The sequence below is a fragment of the Lepidochelys kempii genome, chromosome 9 (assembly GCF_965140265.1).
Source record: "Lepidochelys kempii isolate rLepKem1 chromosome 9, rLepKem1.hap2, whole genome shotgun sequence".
Classification (NCBI taxonomy): Eukaryota; Metazoa; Chordata; order Testudines; family Cheloniidae; genus Lepidochelys; species Lepidochelys kempii.
Window position 1 is genome coordinate 12953920 of NC_133264.1, and position 13453 is coordinate 12967372.

A 13453-nucleotide genomic window follows, 5' to 3' on the forward strand; every position below is an offset into this window, starting at 1 on the left:
AACCAAAATTCATATTCAAGAAACTTCTGTACTTTCGAGAGAGTGTTTTGTATCACATAATGACAGCATAGTGAGAGCACTGAAACTATACTAAATCTCTTACAATGCTTGATCAATAATGCATTATACCTTAACCAATATATCTAAAGAGCTATCTAAAATGCTGTTCTCTGTAGATCTGGGTTTATTATTGACAAATACCTTATTTTATGTTCTATACCAGTCTTATTTTTTTCATAGATCTACAATTCTGAATACGAAAATCTGTTATGTTTCCTCTGACCTTATAACTGACTGTTTCTTCTCCCGTGAATAGACTGCATTAATGCAACAATGATATTCAAGGTCAGAATGTTGTAAATAGTCAATTCAGTGCTCTGCAGTGTTCCAGATGTCTCGGTATAATAAGGTACAAGAAAACTCCACTGACGACATTTTGCCCAACCAATCTGTTCAATTCCTCTGCTGTATCAGAGACTTTTGATGCTTTTGCAATGTCATTTAAAGTTTCCAGCATTGTTTTTGGAGGTTTTTTGAGCATTTCAATTATGGCTTTTATTCAGCAACACTATTTAATTCCTGACAGTTACTTCAGTTTGACAATCACTGATTTAGCTGTTATCTATTTTGCAGCGGTGTCAAGAGCAGCATGATAAAGTGGGCTACTTTGATTGAATATAAACAGAATCTGGACAGTCCAATACAACTTCCTTGCATGCTTAATTTTTATCTGTCACCATATCAGCAAGAAGCCTATAAGAAAATTTAAGCTGATCTTAATTCCCGTCTTTTACTGCACCAAAATGCAATTCATTAATGGATTTGTGTTTTGTGCATATTAATTGAGCTGCATGCTCTGTTTATATTCTAAAACAAATAGATGGGTGGAAAACTCTTTTTTTTTTTTTTGCATTAGGTCCTCCATGCAGAGGACCAACAAAATGTCTACGGACCACTGAAATCCTACTTATGCCCTCAGAATCATATCAAATTGCTGAGATCTATATTTTGCTAATCAGCCCAAGCACTTGAGGAGGATGCAAAAAAACCTGTTGCCTACATTTAATGGATTACAATATTTTAGATGGAAAGAACCTCTCTGGGTCATTTTTCCTCTGTAGTTAGTGGGCCTGGTTCTCCTCTCCCTTCCGCTGATGTTACTCTGATTTTTAACCAGTGTAAATGATAGGAGAATCAGGCCCAATATATGGCATGACAAATAGCTGGTGAATTCATAGATGGATTTTGATTTTCACTAAGATGCACTGACTTGCACATATAAAATATATAGTTGTTCATGTACAATATGACTAATTGAGCACACACTGATAGACAGGGATTCTCACAGATCAGGTACTGTTTCTAGCGTGTCTTGCAGATCAGATATTTTAAAATAATTTTTAGGTGTTTGTGTACGTTGTTTCCAGCTGCCACTAAAGCCATCGCACAAATACCTGTGCAGAAATGCCCTTGGATCTATAATTTGTGCATTTTCATAATTAATCTTCTGCATTGCTCTCATGCCTCTCAGTGAATGCCTACACCTTAGAAATGAAAAAATAATTTCTAACTAAACTACTGTCTTTCCTAGCTGCTGCTACTTAGAGTGGATTACATAGTTTTTCATCAAATAAAAAACACAGCGAATTTTGGCTCTGTGGAGCATTCATAAACCAGTGTTTGCGAAATTGTTCAGTATGTGAACATTTTAAGTTATCGCTGGTGACCATAATGGCTGTGAAGGGATGACTGACCTGATCCAAATGATTTTGTTCTAAATAAATAATATTTTGCTTTCGGAAGGCTGTTTTGGTCACTGATTGCCACGGTCCTCTTGGGAACAGAATTGCAGGGGCTGGGCGAAGTTCAGACCTGCTGAGGTAAATCATGGTTGATCATTCCGTGCTGCAACTCAGGACCTGGTCTGAGTGGAAAAAACATGTGATTCCACTCTGAGAGGTAGGCGATGGCCCAAGGCCAGAGACATAGGGTGGGTGCCTTCGGACAGACCAGGACGGGGTCAGAGGTGCAGTTTGCCTGATGTTCTTGTTACCTAGTCATCCATTGTGCGGACACACATATGTAACCCACACACTGCCTGGGTGTGGTGTTCTATCCCATGTAGTGGCACCAAGACCACTTAGAGATTACTGAGTCTGCTATAGCCTTAGCTAACAGCCATGTGGCTTTTAGCTCATGCAGTAGAGCCTCATGCATTTAGCTCCAGAGGTCCCAGGTTTAATCCTGCCCACCAACAACCGGGATCTGTCGGTGTTACACATACACAGCTTCATTGTTTGTCTGAGCCACCTGTTATGTTTTGTATTTTTAGACAGTGAGGTCTTCTGGGCAGGCATGGTCATTGACTGGGGGGAGACAGCACCAATAACAAAAATGAGTTAGGCATCCAACTTGCATCAACTATCAGTGAGAGTTGGATGCCTATCTGCCCTTTGTGCCTTTGAAAATCTTCCCCTATATGCTTATACAGCTCCTAGCACAATGGGGCCCTGAAACAGTTGAGGTCTGTAGGTGCTGTATCCGTGTTTAACCAAACAAATAATAATGTATGTATTTGACTAATCGGGTAGACAAATTTCAACGCTTCATGAATTCCCTACTATTAAAGGGCTTGAATTTGGTGGAATTGGACAGAAGTAATAGTATTTGGTTATAAAACTAGTTGTATGCCTGTGTTTAATCAGCTCAGTAATTAATGCAACCGCCACCATTTCCAGTTTATTGAAGCAAATTTGAAAAGTGGGTTTTCAGATATGAGCTCTTGCAGGCTCCATATCCATACCAAAGTATTTTTCTTTCTCTCGAGTTTTGGCGGCAACAGAAAGGTGGTGATTAAAGGTCAGCTTGCTGCAAAAATAATGAAGTTTTGCCGCCAAAGTGTTCAGTTTCTAGTGGGCAGGAGAGGAGGAAGAATATTATCATTTTTCACCGTGAAAAGCAGTGTTGAAAATGGATAGTTAAGCATAGCTTTAATAATGACATTGTCCTCAAGGCAACTCCGTAAGTAAATAGCTGAAATGCATCATAGTAACAAATGCATCGAAGAAATATTCTTGCTGTAGAGGAGTCAGTCACATCCAACAGCAGCTGGGTTCTCCAGGAAAGATCAGCTGGTTGTCATTAAGTTTCTGCAATTTAGTTTATATAAATATTATGGACTTGATTGTGATCTCATGTCACTTTTGCACTGGTGTAACTCCATTTACTTTAATTGATTTACACCAATGTATGAAGAGAATAGGGCCCATTATTCTTTAACTGAACAATGGAATGCTCATTCTTTGTTATACAGTAATGGGTGAAACTCAAAAAAAATTAAGGTTCAGACAGCCATAAGTTTGGGGGCTTATCTAAACTGTTTTAATCTATTTGGATGGTAAAATTGGGCTGTAAATTCTGTAAGAATGAGCTACTTTCTTGTGAGAATTCTGCTTTTGCAGGCTTCTAGGTTGTGGGGCAGGGAGAGGAGAAGGGAAAATAGTCTTTCGTGTAATATTTATCCCCTTCTGCCTGCCTCGGTCAGGTAACACTCCTATTCTTAAAAAGAAAAGGAGTACTTGTGGCACCTTTTCTTAACTCTTTCCAGTTTATCAGCTTCTCTGTAGTACTGAGAAGCTCAGTACTGAATGCAGTCTACATTTGTGGGGCAGTCAATGGCATGGTGGTAATATACTATAAATTGCTTTTGTTTTTAGTGGCCATTAATGAAATATGGTGCTGGGAAACAAAATCCTGGCAGTACAGAATCTTGATCCTGTTTTTTCAAAGTTCATTTGGGTGCCTGACTTGAGACACTTTTGCAGGGCCTCATTTTCAAGAAGTGCTGAGCACCCTTGAAAAATCAATCCTGGTTAAGTTCAAATCTGGGACACCCCAGAAATTGAGACATCCAAAATTATTGGCTGCTTTTGAAAATCTTGGCAGAGCTGTTTCAGGAAGATTCCTGACCAGATGCCTGCTCAAACCTCAGTACCACTTTGTACATAAAGAACTTCTGACTGCTTCTGTGGTCTGTTATTGTCTATCACTGTTGCTCTTTCCAAGCGTTTTTGGTCACTGCCGACTTCCCAAAAAGGATCAAAACCTTTATAGTAGCATCAACCTGCCAGTGAGAGCACCAGCGAGAAATTCCAGCAAGGTAGCTCCATAACAGTAGCGGGTGTGAGAGAAGCCAGACTTGAGAAAGATTTGGATGTTGTTTTGTACATTCTTTCTTCAATTCATCTGCAGCATAAGACTTCTGATTTACACTAGCAACGGCAGGGAGTGTGTGAGAGAATGAGATCATGCATAATTAAGGGATAAGTGGGACTGGGTATTTTAAAAAAAAGTTTGGAGTTACATAGAGTTCCCCAAGTTTTTAGGTCACAAAGCACCTGTAAGTTGTAGGAGGTTTACACTGGGTTACAGCCAAACAAAGCGCTCATGTACTGAACATCATGTATTATACACCCACTCCTAAAATTGCCTCTGCCGCACTCTAGCAAAAGGTTTATGGAAAAAAAAAAACAATGGGGATGAAGCATGCTAAAATTTTCTGGTGACAAAATGCTGTCAAAAGGAGTTATTTTAGAAAACTCCAGAGACCAGGAGAGAATGGGACATCATGCCACTTACTATATAATAGGCAGGGCTGCTAACATCACCTATTAAGGTTGTTGACACTTCCCATTACAAGAGCCTATTTTCATCTGCTTAGAACATTGCCAAAATGTAACCATTTGGGCTGAACTTTTCCATGCCAAGTGCCTGCTTCAGGCGGAATAGTTTTGGAGAATTTCAGCTCAAACTGTTCTGCCCACAAGGCTAGGGAAAACTTTGTTTTGGCCATGTTTATAAAAAAATACAAAAAACCAAACTTCTAGTGACCTTTTCTTTGAAATGCTTTAATTCCTCCCATGTTTTAGAGCAGGGGCTTGAAATTTAGTAGCGGGACTGCCTTTGTGTCAGGGATGGACCTCTTGCTGGTGAAATTTGGGCAGATTTTCAGAGGGGCAAATAAAATGCCTCTGGAAAAATTGCAATGTCCAATGGACATTGGACAGTGGAGTCTTGCTAGACCTTAACAGCTAAAATCTCAAAGATTCTATCCGCACTGAGCATGCTCAGTACCCTTGCAGCATCAACGTGTATGCAGCATCCCTTGAGAGTGGCTAAGCATGCTCCAGCCCAGGGCCATGGAGGCTCTGAAGGACTTTCTACATAATGGGTGCTCCCAGATGCTCTAGGGCAAGGTCAGACTGTGCACCAGAACTGAGAGCAAGGAGCTTTCATGGAGAAGGAAGCCATCTGATTTGAATGCAGAGGGGACACTAACTGGATTAGATGGGAGGGAGTTATGTGAGACTAGGGGAGGGGAACTGAGAGTAAGAGACTGGGAGCCAGTTAGGGAAATGGGGAGAAGGAAAGGGGAGAATTGGGAGCTTGTTGACTGGAGGTAGTGGTGCTGCTGAGATTGGGCAAGGAGCTGGAGGGAATGGGAGACTGGGGCTGGATGGGTAAAGAGACTGGGAATAGGAGTCAGGGAAAAGATTTGGGGTGGGAGGAGTGGGAAGTCTGAGATTGGATGAGGACCCCAGGGAGGAAGACTGGGACTGGGAGCCACAGTGCGCACAGGAGAGACAAATCAGATGAGAAACTGCGGGGTGGGGAGAATTGGGACTGGCTGGATGAGGGGACTAGGACTGAGATGAGAAGCCTGAGGAGTAGAGAGTGGGAATGGGTAGGCAAGGAGAATGGGACTGGGACAAGGATCCAAGGGTAAGGAAGAGGGCGGGGATAGGATGGGTTGGAGGAGACAGGGCAGAAGGGGCCCACATTGGAGGAAACTGGCAGAAGAGTCTGTGCCCACTAGAGAACACTCCCCTCCAAAGCCTGGAAGGGAACCCAAGCTTCCTGAGGGTCTCCATTCCCCTGCTGTCAGCAAATATATGTGAAACTGGCAAAGTGTGTGTCTGATCCCCCTTTAGTGCTGGTCCACATAGGGGATGACAACAACTATTGCTATTAGTTAATCTATTCGCTCAAGTGGCAGAGGTCTGTGTAGTGACTCTAAATGTTCCAACCCATGTTGATGAATGATGTAAGTATCTATATATATCACATGATGGAATATCTGTTTTTTTTAAGTTTTCTTTTGGAAAAAAAACTCGGAAATTAAACACTAGAAGTTAAGTTGAACGAACATTAAGGTTGCAATGTCAAACCCTCAAATGTTAGGAAATACCCGCATTAAAGTTTTCTGTGCAACCTTAATTCATCCTCTTGTGCATATTCATTTAATTACATGATCACATACTATTTTTTCCAAAGGACCCCCAATTTTCTTTCCCTCCATCTTATTCTGAGTAATATTCTGCAAACCTTGCCTATGACAACTAGTCCTTTATTGAAGGTCTGATCTTGGAAGGACCTGAACACCTTCAACTCCTACTGAATTCTCACAGTGGAGGGTGCTCAGCTTCTGTGAATAGCTGCAATGAAATTAGTTGAACTACTTAGTTGAATGAGGTAATACTCCTAACTAAGGGTGGCAGAATCTGGCATTTTGCTTTTGAAGCCATTTTACTACATGCATCATTGATACTACCTTCCAGCAGGATAGAGTAGATATAGGATAAGAGAAAAGAACAAATTCTTTCTGCATTTTCCCAATCAGAGGTCTGAGGCTAACTCACTCTTCATCTATCTGCTTATCTAGTGGTGTGTGTCCATAATCTCCAAAGAATTAGGCGGGGAAATGCATCACAAGTAACTCTAACATAAGAATGGCCATACTGGGTCAGCCAAATGGTCCAAATGGTCTAGCTCAGTATCCTGTCTCTGACCGTGGCCAGTGCCAGATGCTACAGAGGAATAAACAAAACAGTGCAATTAGAGAGATCTATCCCGTTGTCCAGTCCCAACTTCCAGGGCTTGGAGGTTTAGGGACACCTGGAGTATAGGGTTGCATCCCTGACCATCTTGGCTAACACCCAAAGATGGACCTCTTGTCTATGAACTAATCTAATTCTTTTTTGAAACTAGTTATATTTTTGGTCTTTACAACATCCCCTGGCAATGAGTTCCATTGGTTCAGTGTGATTTGTGTGAAGAAGTACTTCCTTTTGTTTTTTTAAACCTGCTGCCTATTAATTTCCTTAGGAGACCCTTAGTTCTTGCATTATATGAAGGGGTAAATAACACTTACTTTCTCCTCACCATTCATGATTTTTATAGACCTCTATAAGGCCCCACGCCCCACTGTAGTCATCTCTTTTCTAAGTTGAACAGTCCCCCTTCTCTCAAGACTTTTCAGACATAGCCCTTTGATTCTGGGGCTATACAATAGCTTATGGATATATAGCCACGTTTATTATGGACTCAGAGTTGAAGCATTCCTAGAAAAGCAGGGGAAAGGATCCCCAGAGAAGTAGTCAGATTGAAAGGCTTCCCATATGCCATTTTAATCTATGTGCTTCTCTAACTACCTCACGTAAACTTTGAGGCAAAATAGCTATCAAACTTTGCAACTTAAAGAGAAATGATTATGGATTCAGAACAGGAATGGTATCCAGGGTGTTGAGTTATTTTATTTTTAACCTACTGTAGTAAGGCTGAATTTTTTTTTAAATAGAACCTTACTGTGTGCACTTCTCAGCATAACCCTTCTTGAAACCTAGGGGGGGAAAACCCTGTGATAAAATTTTAAAGTGGAATGTTTTCAGAAACCGGGGGGAGTAATAATGGGGGGAGAGAAGTGATGTGAGATTTCTTTTGACAGGAGGATAGACCAAAAAGATTTATGCAACTCATGAAGCAAAAACCTAAACTGATACATTTGATAGCTGACCTGGGATGAGTCACTCACTTTTTATTTGCAGTAAAAAGCTACTTTAATGATTTTAACATTTATGTATTAAATTTTTCTGCTTGATCTATAATTCAAAACTCTATATCAACCCTTTGAAGGTTAGGACAGACATTTATTTTAGTATGAAAGCAGATTGCTAGATTTTCCAGCATACACTGTGAAGAAAAGTCTGTCCCAGAGTACTTCTGGCAGAAGATTTTGAAATAGTGACTTCTGATGCTGACTCAGTGTTGCTGGCAATGCTATTCACAATAGGCAGGAAGAACATTGTACTTGCCGCATGGGATCAGACTAGGCAGTCCAGTATCCTGCTTCTGGTAGTGGGGATTAGTTGATATTGTTATGGCAGGAGCCACCAGAGTGTACTTTTACAATTCCTTTTTCTTCATGCACAAGCAAGATTTTAGCCTCTGAAGAAATACTGTGTTGGTTTTCTATTGCAATTTTTTTGGGGAGCTGTGTGGTTTGTGTGTGTGTGTGTGTGGAGTTTGCTCTCTGCCTTGATCTCCCTAACTAGAGTAAATTCTTGGAGCAGAGTTGCTCTCTGAGACCAGGGTACTGGTGTTTAGCTGAGAGTTCTGAAAGAAAAGATTGCCTACATGCTGGTTGTGATCACTTATATTCACCAAACTCCGAGCCACTGATTTCTCTTCCAGTGGAAATCTGATTTGCAAGGTCCTAGACATCTGCTGCCACTCATCGGAACAGTAATAATAATTTACAGAGAGGGGTAAAAAGGTGACACTGGCCCATGTCCCAAAATAATTGTGAAATGCAATATAGGAGAAAGGAGGTTCCTTTTTGGCACCAGCAGATGAGTAACTTGCTAAGACAGCATGAAATTTTGAACATACCCAATATTTTAGCTTACAGGAAAATTGGTGAAAAATAGACAATATCGGGGGCTTAATCTAAAGACCCAAAGATTTCCTGTAAGAAGAAACATTGCTATGGAACAGAGGATTAAATGTTACAGCGATTCTTGGATTTTCAATTATCCTGCTGCCGGCCAGGATGAATGGTTTGTACATGGGTGCTTCGGACCAGATTTGAACATGGACCTCCCAACTAGCTGCATCAGAAGAAGTTGAGAGCTCTCTGGGTCTGTCTAGACTAAAGTTCTGGGCTAAAATATGATGAGGAACAAATATTTCTGGTATATCCATGCTGACATTTACAATACTGTTAGAAATCAAATAACTTGAGTTCAACACAACCAAAAACTCTCGGATATGCAGCAAGTATGTATAGACTCTTGGGCAAGACTCCTTACATGTGTAAAATAGGTACAATAACTGAAAAGGAGTACTTGTGGCACCTTAGAGACTAACCAATTTATTTGAGCATGAGCTTTCGTGAGCTACAGCTCACTTCATCGGATGCATACCGTGGAAACTGCAGCAGACAGTTTGATTACCACCTTGATTACCATGCACATTGTAGGGAGAGTGGTCACTTTGGATGAGCTATTATCAGCAGGAGAGTGAGTTTGTGTGTGTGGTTTTTGGAGGGGGGTGAGAAAACCTGGATTTGTGCTGGAAATGGCCCACCTTGATTATCATGCACATTGTAGGGAGAGTGGTCACTTTGGATAAGCTATTATCAGCAGGAGAGTGAGTTTGTGTGTGTGGTTTTTGGAGGGGGGTGAGGGGGTGAGAGAACCTGGATTTGTGCAGGAAATGGCCCAACTTGATTATCATACACATTGTGAAGAGAGTTGTCACTTTGGATGGGCTATTACCAGCAGGAGAGTGAGTTTGTGTGTGGGGGGGGTGGAGGGTGAGAAAACCTGGATTTGTGCTGGAAATGGCCCAACTTGATGATCACTTTAGATAAGCTATTACCAGCAGGACAGTGGGGTGGGAGGAGGTATTGTTTCATGATCTCTGTGTGTATATAATGTCTGCTGCAGTTTCCACAGTATGCATCCGATGAAGTGAGCTGTAGCTCACGAAAGCTCATGCTCAAATAAATTGGTTAGTCTCTAAGGTGCCACAAGTACTCCTTTTCTTTTTGTGAATACAGACTAACACGGCTGTTACTCGGAAACCTACAATAACTGAGTGGCTTTCCCTTTATTTGTAATCAGTCATGGACTCTCTCAACTCTTCAAAACTCTGTGGAATAAGAGGCTTTTAAAATGGGGAATTTTGTTAATTGTTTATGCTTGCTTAGTTAGTTAGAGAGAATGAAAGTAACATCTCATTACAGGATTTACACATCAGCTAAAAGTGGACATTGGTGTTCCATCCGTGATGCAGATGCAACTTTCAAACCACGTAATCCTGGCACTGAATGAACTGAACGCTTCCTGGGTGCTGGCAAATAACACACACTTGCTCTTCTCTGAATCTTAAATTAGTTTAGTCCCAAAGAAGTTCAAGGGTGTGTTTGAACTCAGTCAGTTAAGCTGTCTTTCTGGATAAATGTCTCTGCAATAGATCTTCATGGATTTACCATGTCCAGCAAACTTTTACTTATAGCAGTCAAAAACTGACAACATTTCTGTGTATGTACTGTCAGAACTTATCATCCGTATGCCTTCAACAAATCTGGTTTCCTCTGCTTCTGACACTGTTGCTCTTTTCTACACTTCACTCCAGTCTTCCCAATTTTTTCACCTTGCCTTCTTGAGGAAGACTTTCTTTCTCGCCCTTCCTTTCCACTATCTTTCTAATCTGTGCATTTCTAGATTTCCCATCACAGTTATAGTTAGGTGCCAGTTATAGAACAACATAATGATTAGTCCATAGGAGATCCTGCTCTCTCATACCCATTGATTCCGCCATTATTTTTAATAGATTACTTGAGAATTAGCAAGTGTAACAGTCTATCATTTTTCAAGATGATTTAAGCTGATGTAGAATGTATCCAGGCAATAGCGAGTAAAGCTAATTTGCTTTAAAAAGTGCATGGGAGTATGGATGCTGTTTTCTACCTCATTTAATTAAAATTGTTAAATGCTATTCTGGTAAAATAAAAAAGATCAATTTATTCTTACACTGAGATAAGATAAGGGGGACATATTTTAATTTCAGGGATTTGTCTTTCCCCATTTTAAATCACAGAGCTCTCTTCTTTGCTGGTATTCTAGATATCTCTGCACAATTTACTTAGAACACCACATGCATTGTTGTGGGCTTCAGCATCACACTATCACTGGACATGAATAAATCTATCTGCCCTGTCTTTCAGAAATCAGTTGAGGGAAAACCTATTAAAATGAAGTTAACTGAATTAGGATTTTATGATGTTTGGAGAAACCTGCCAACTAGAGATAAAGAATTCACATTTTATTGTGAATAGGCACAATATGTATCGCAGGACAAGATATAATTACCTCAGTAAAATACAAGTGAAAATAGCTGGGGATGGGAAATTGAAAATATCACCATTTCTGATCATGCTGTTGTCTCATTCCCCTTACTCATTAGTGATAGACAACATCCTGATTCTAACTGAGAAAGCATCTATTTTCCCCTGCAAAAGTAAGAACACGTAGACTGTCTAAATGAAATTATCCTTATAAGAATATTTCAGTGCTAATGACAAGAAGGAAACCAGCTATTCAGCATTGTAGGATGCAGCTGAGGCAACGTTGATATAAGGGCAGATAATTAGCACTTCTGCTTCTATTAGAATAAGAAAAAATATCAAATTGATTCACTGGATCAAAAGGATTTTTGACATTGTAAAGAAGTCTTATTTATACTGTGAATCCAGCTGAACAATAATAAGTGACCTAATCAATATGATGGGCGAAGTCTATTAATCTCAGACACACACAAGAACCCTGACTGAATAATTAAACTACTGGAAAGAAAAGTAATCTTTTGAGAAAAGCAACAGAGCTGACAGGCTGAGCTGGTCAGCAAAACCAGATTACATTTCTCCCTCTGGCCTCCGCAAAATAACCACCTCTAGCTGTTCAGCCCCATTCCCATGGCCCAGAAGAGAGAGAGAGAGGGGATTGGAAAACAACTTCTGGGGCATCAAGTCCAGTCTTCTGCTATTGTAGGCCACTCTGTCATAAATCCTGTACATAAAATGATCAAGCTCCATCTTAAAACTAGTTAGGCTGTGGGTCCACTACTCCTGTTGAAAAGCTGTTCCAGAACCTAACTCCTCTGATGGTTAGAAACCTTTTCTAAATATGCAGCCTAAATTTATTCAATGCTTGTTCATACCCATTTGTTCTTGTGCCAAGGTTGTCCTTTAGCTTAAATAGCTCTTCTTCCTCTTTGGTGTTTACATAAGAAAATTGAAAGAGATAAATAAATCAATTTGTTTGAACACCAAAAATGGTTTGATTCAGCTGAAGTTTAGTGGAAATCTCAGGACAGGTTTGCTGATCCTTAATGAGTGGTTAATTGTAATATAGAATAGACCCCAGAAGGCCAAGTTTTTCCTTGGTGAAACACCCCTGAAATTCAGGGAGTTACACCAGCAATAAATTTGGCTCAACTTCTTAACAGACTATGTATGGTATAAGCAAACTGATATTTTTTTTTCAAGCGTCAGATAATGTGGCCATTAAGGAAATATTTGCTTTCTCTTTCTTCTCAAGGAATATTTTGTCCCAGACTTTGTAGGATGGGATAAAGCATTCTACAATATCCACCACATAGTTTGGAATTTAATGGAGTCTTTCGAGCCCCTCTTCTTGGCAGGAGCAGTCGCTTGTTCTGTGAGTAGCCTACTGGGGCCTTGATCTTGCCTGGGGCATCTAGTGGTTAGTGTATTACACTTGATCTTAACCAAAAGTCCATGAAATGATTGGCTAGTGCATTACAAATACATAATACAGGGAATAAAAGCACTGGGTTTCCTCACTCATCCATTTTGTGCGTGTGACTGAGCAACTGGTACAGGTGATTAGGACTAGCTTTGGCTCCATGTCTGTGCAACCTAGGATTGAATGGGTTGGAGCTTTCAATGGGAAGCTTAACAGGAATAATGGAAGGTAGAATTTGGCCTTACCATATTAGCATTTGAAGAGAGAGACTAAGCAATAGGTATAGTCTCCTACTGCATGACTGATTTTCTCACTGCAATCAAGTAAAGTGAGGAATTTAGCTCTGTCAGGATGGAAATTAATTTACATAAATTGTAAACCTACTCCCTTTCTGAGAACACCAAGGAATAGCTTTCTCTGTATTTCCCTTTTAAATGGAATCCCAGATGAGGAAAAAATCTGATACTTCAGCATAAATATTGCATTATATTTAACTGATTTATATTTATAAAGCTAATTTCCACTTCTTAATGCAATACAAACAAAAAATGTATCTGGGGGCAGGCTGTTTAAAAGTTTGGATGGAGAATGTCAACATAATCAAAATGAGCTGATTTCCCTGGCTTGATAGCCTAATTTTTATGTGGCCTCTTCCCATTTTCTCATATTATTTTTCTCAGTTTAGTAAAGTAGATTAGTGAATTTCCTCTTGGCTAGGAAAATAACTGTGTGAAACATACACATCTGAGGTGACAGCTTTTTCTGACCTTCATGCATATTATATTATGGAGTTGGCCAGCTAAGAACTCCGGTGTCTGAGATTTTTGTCCTTCACATTGCTACTC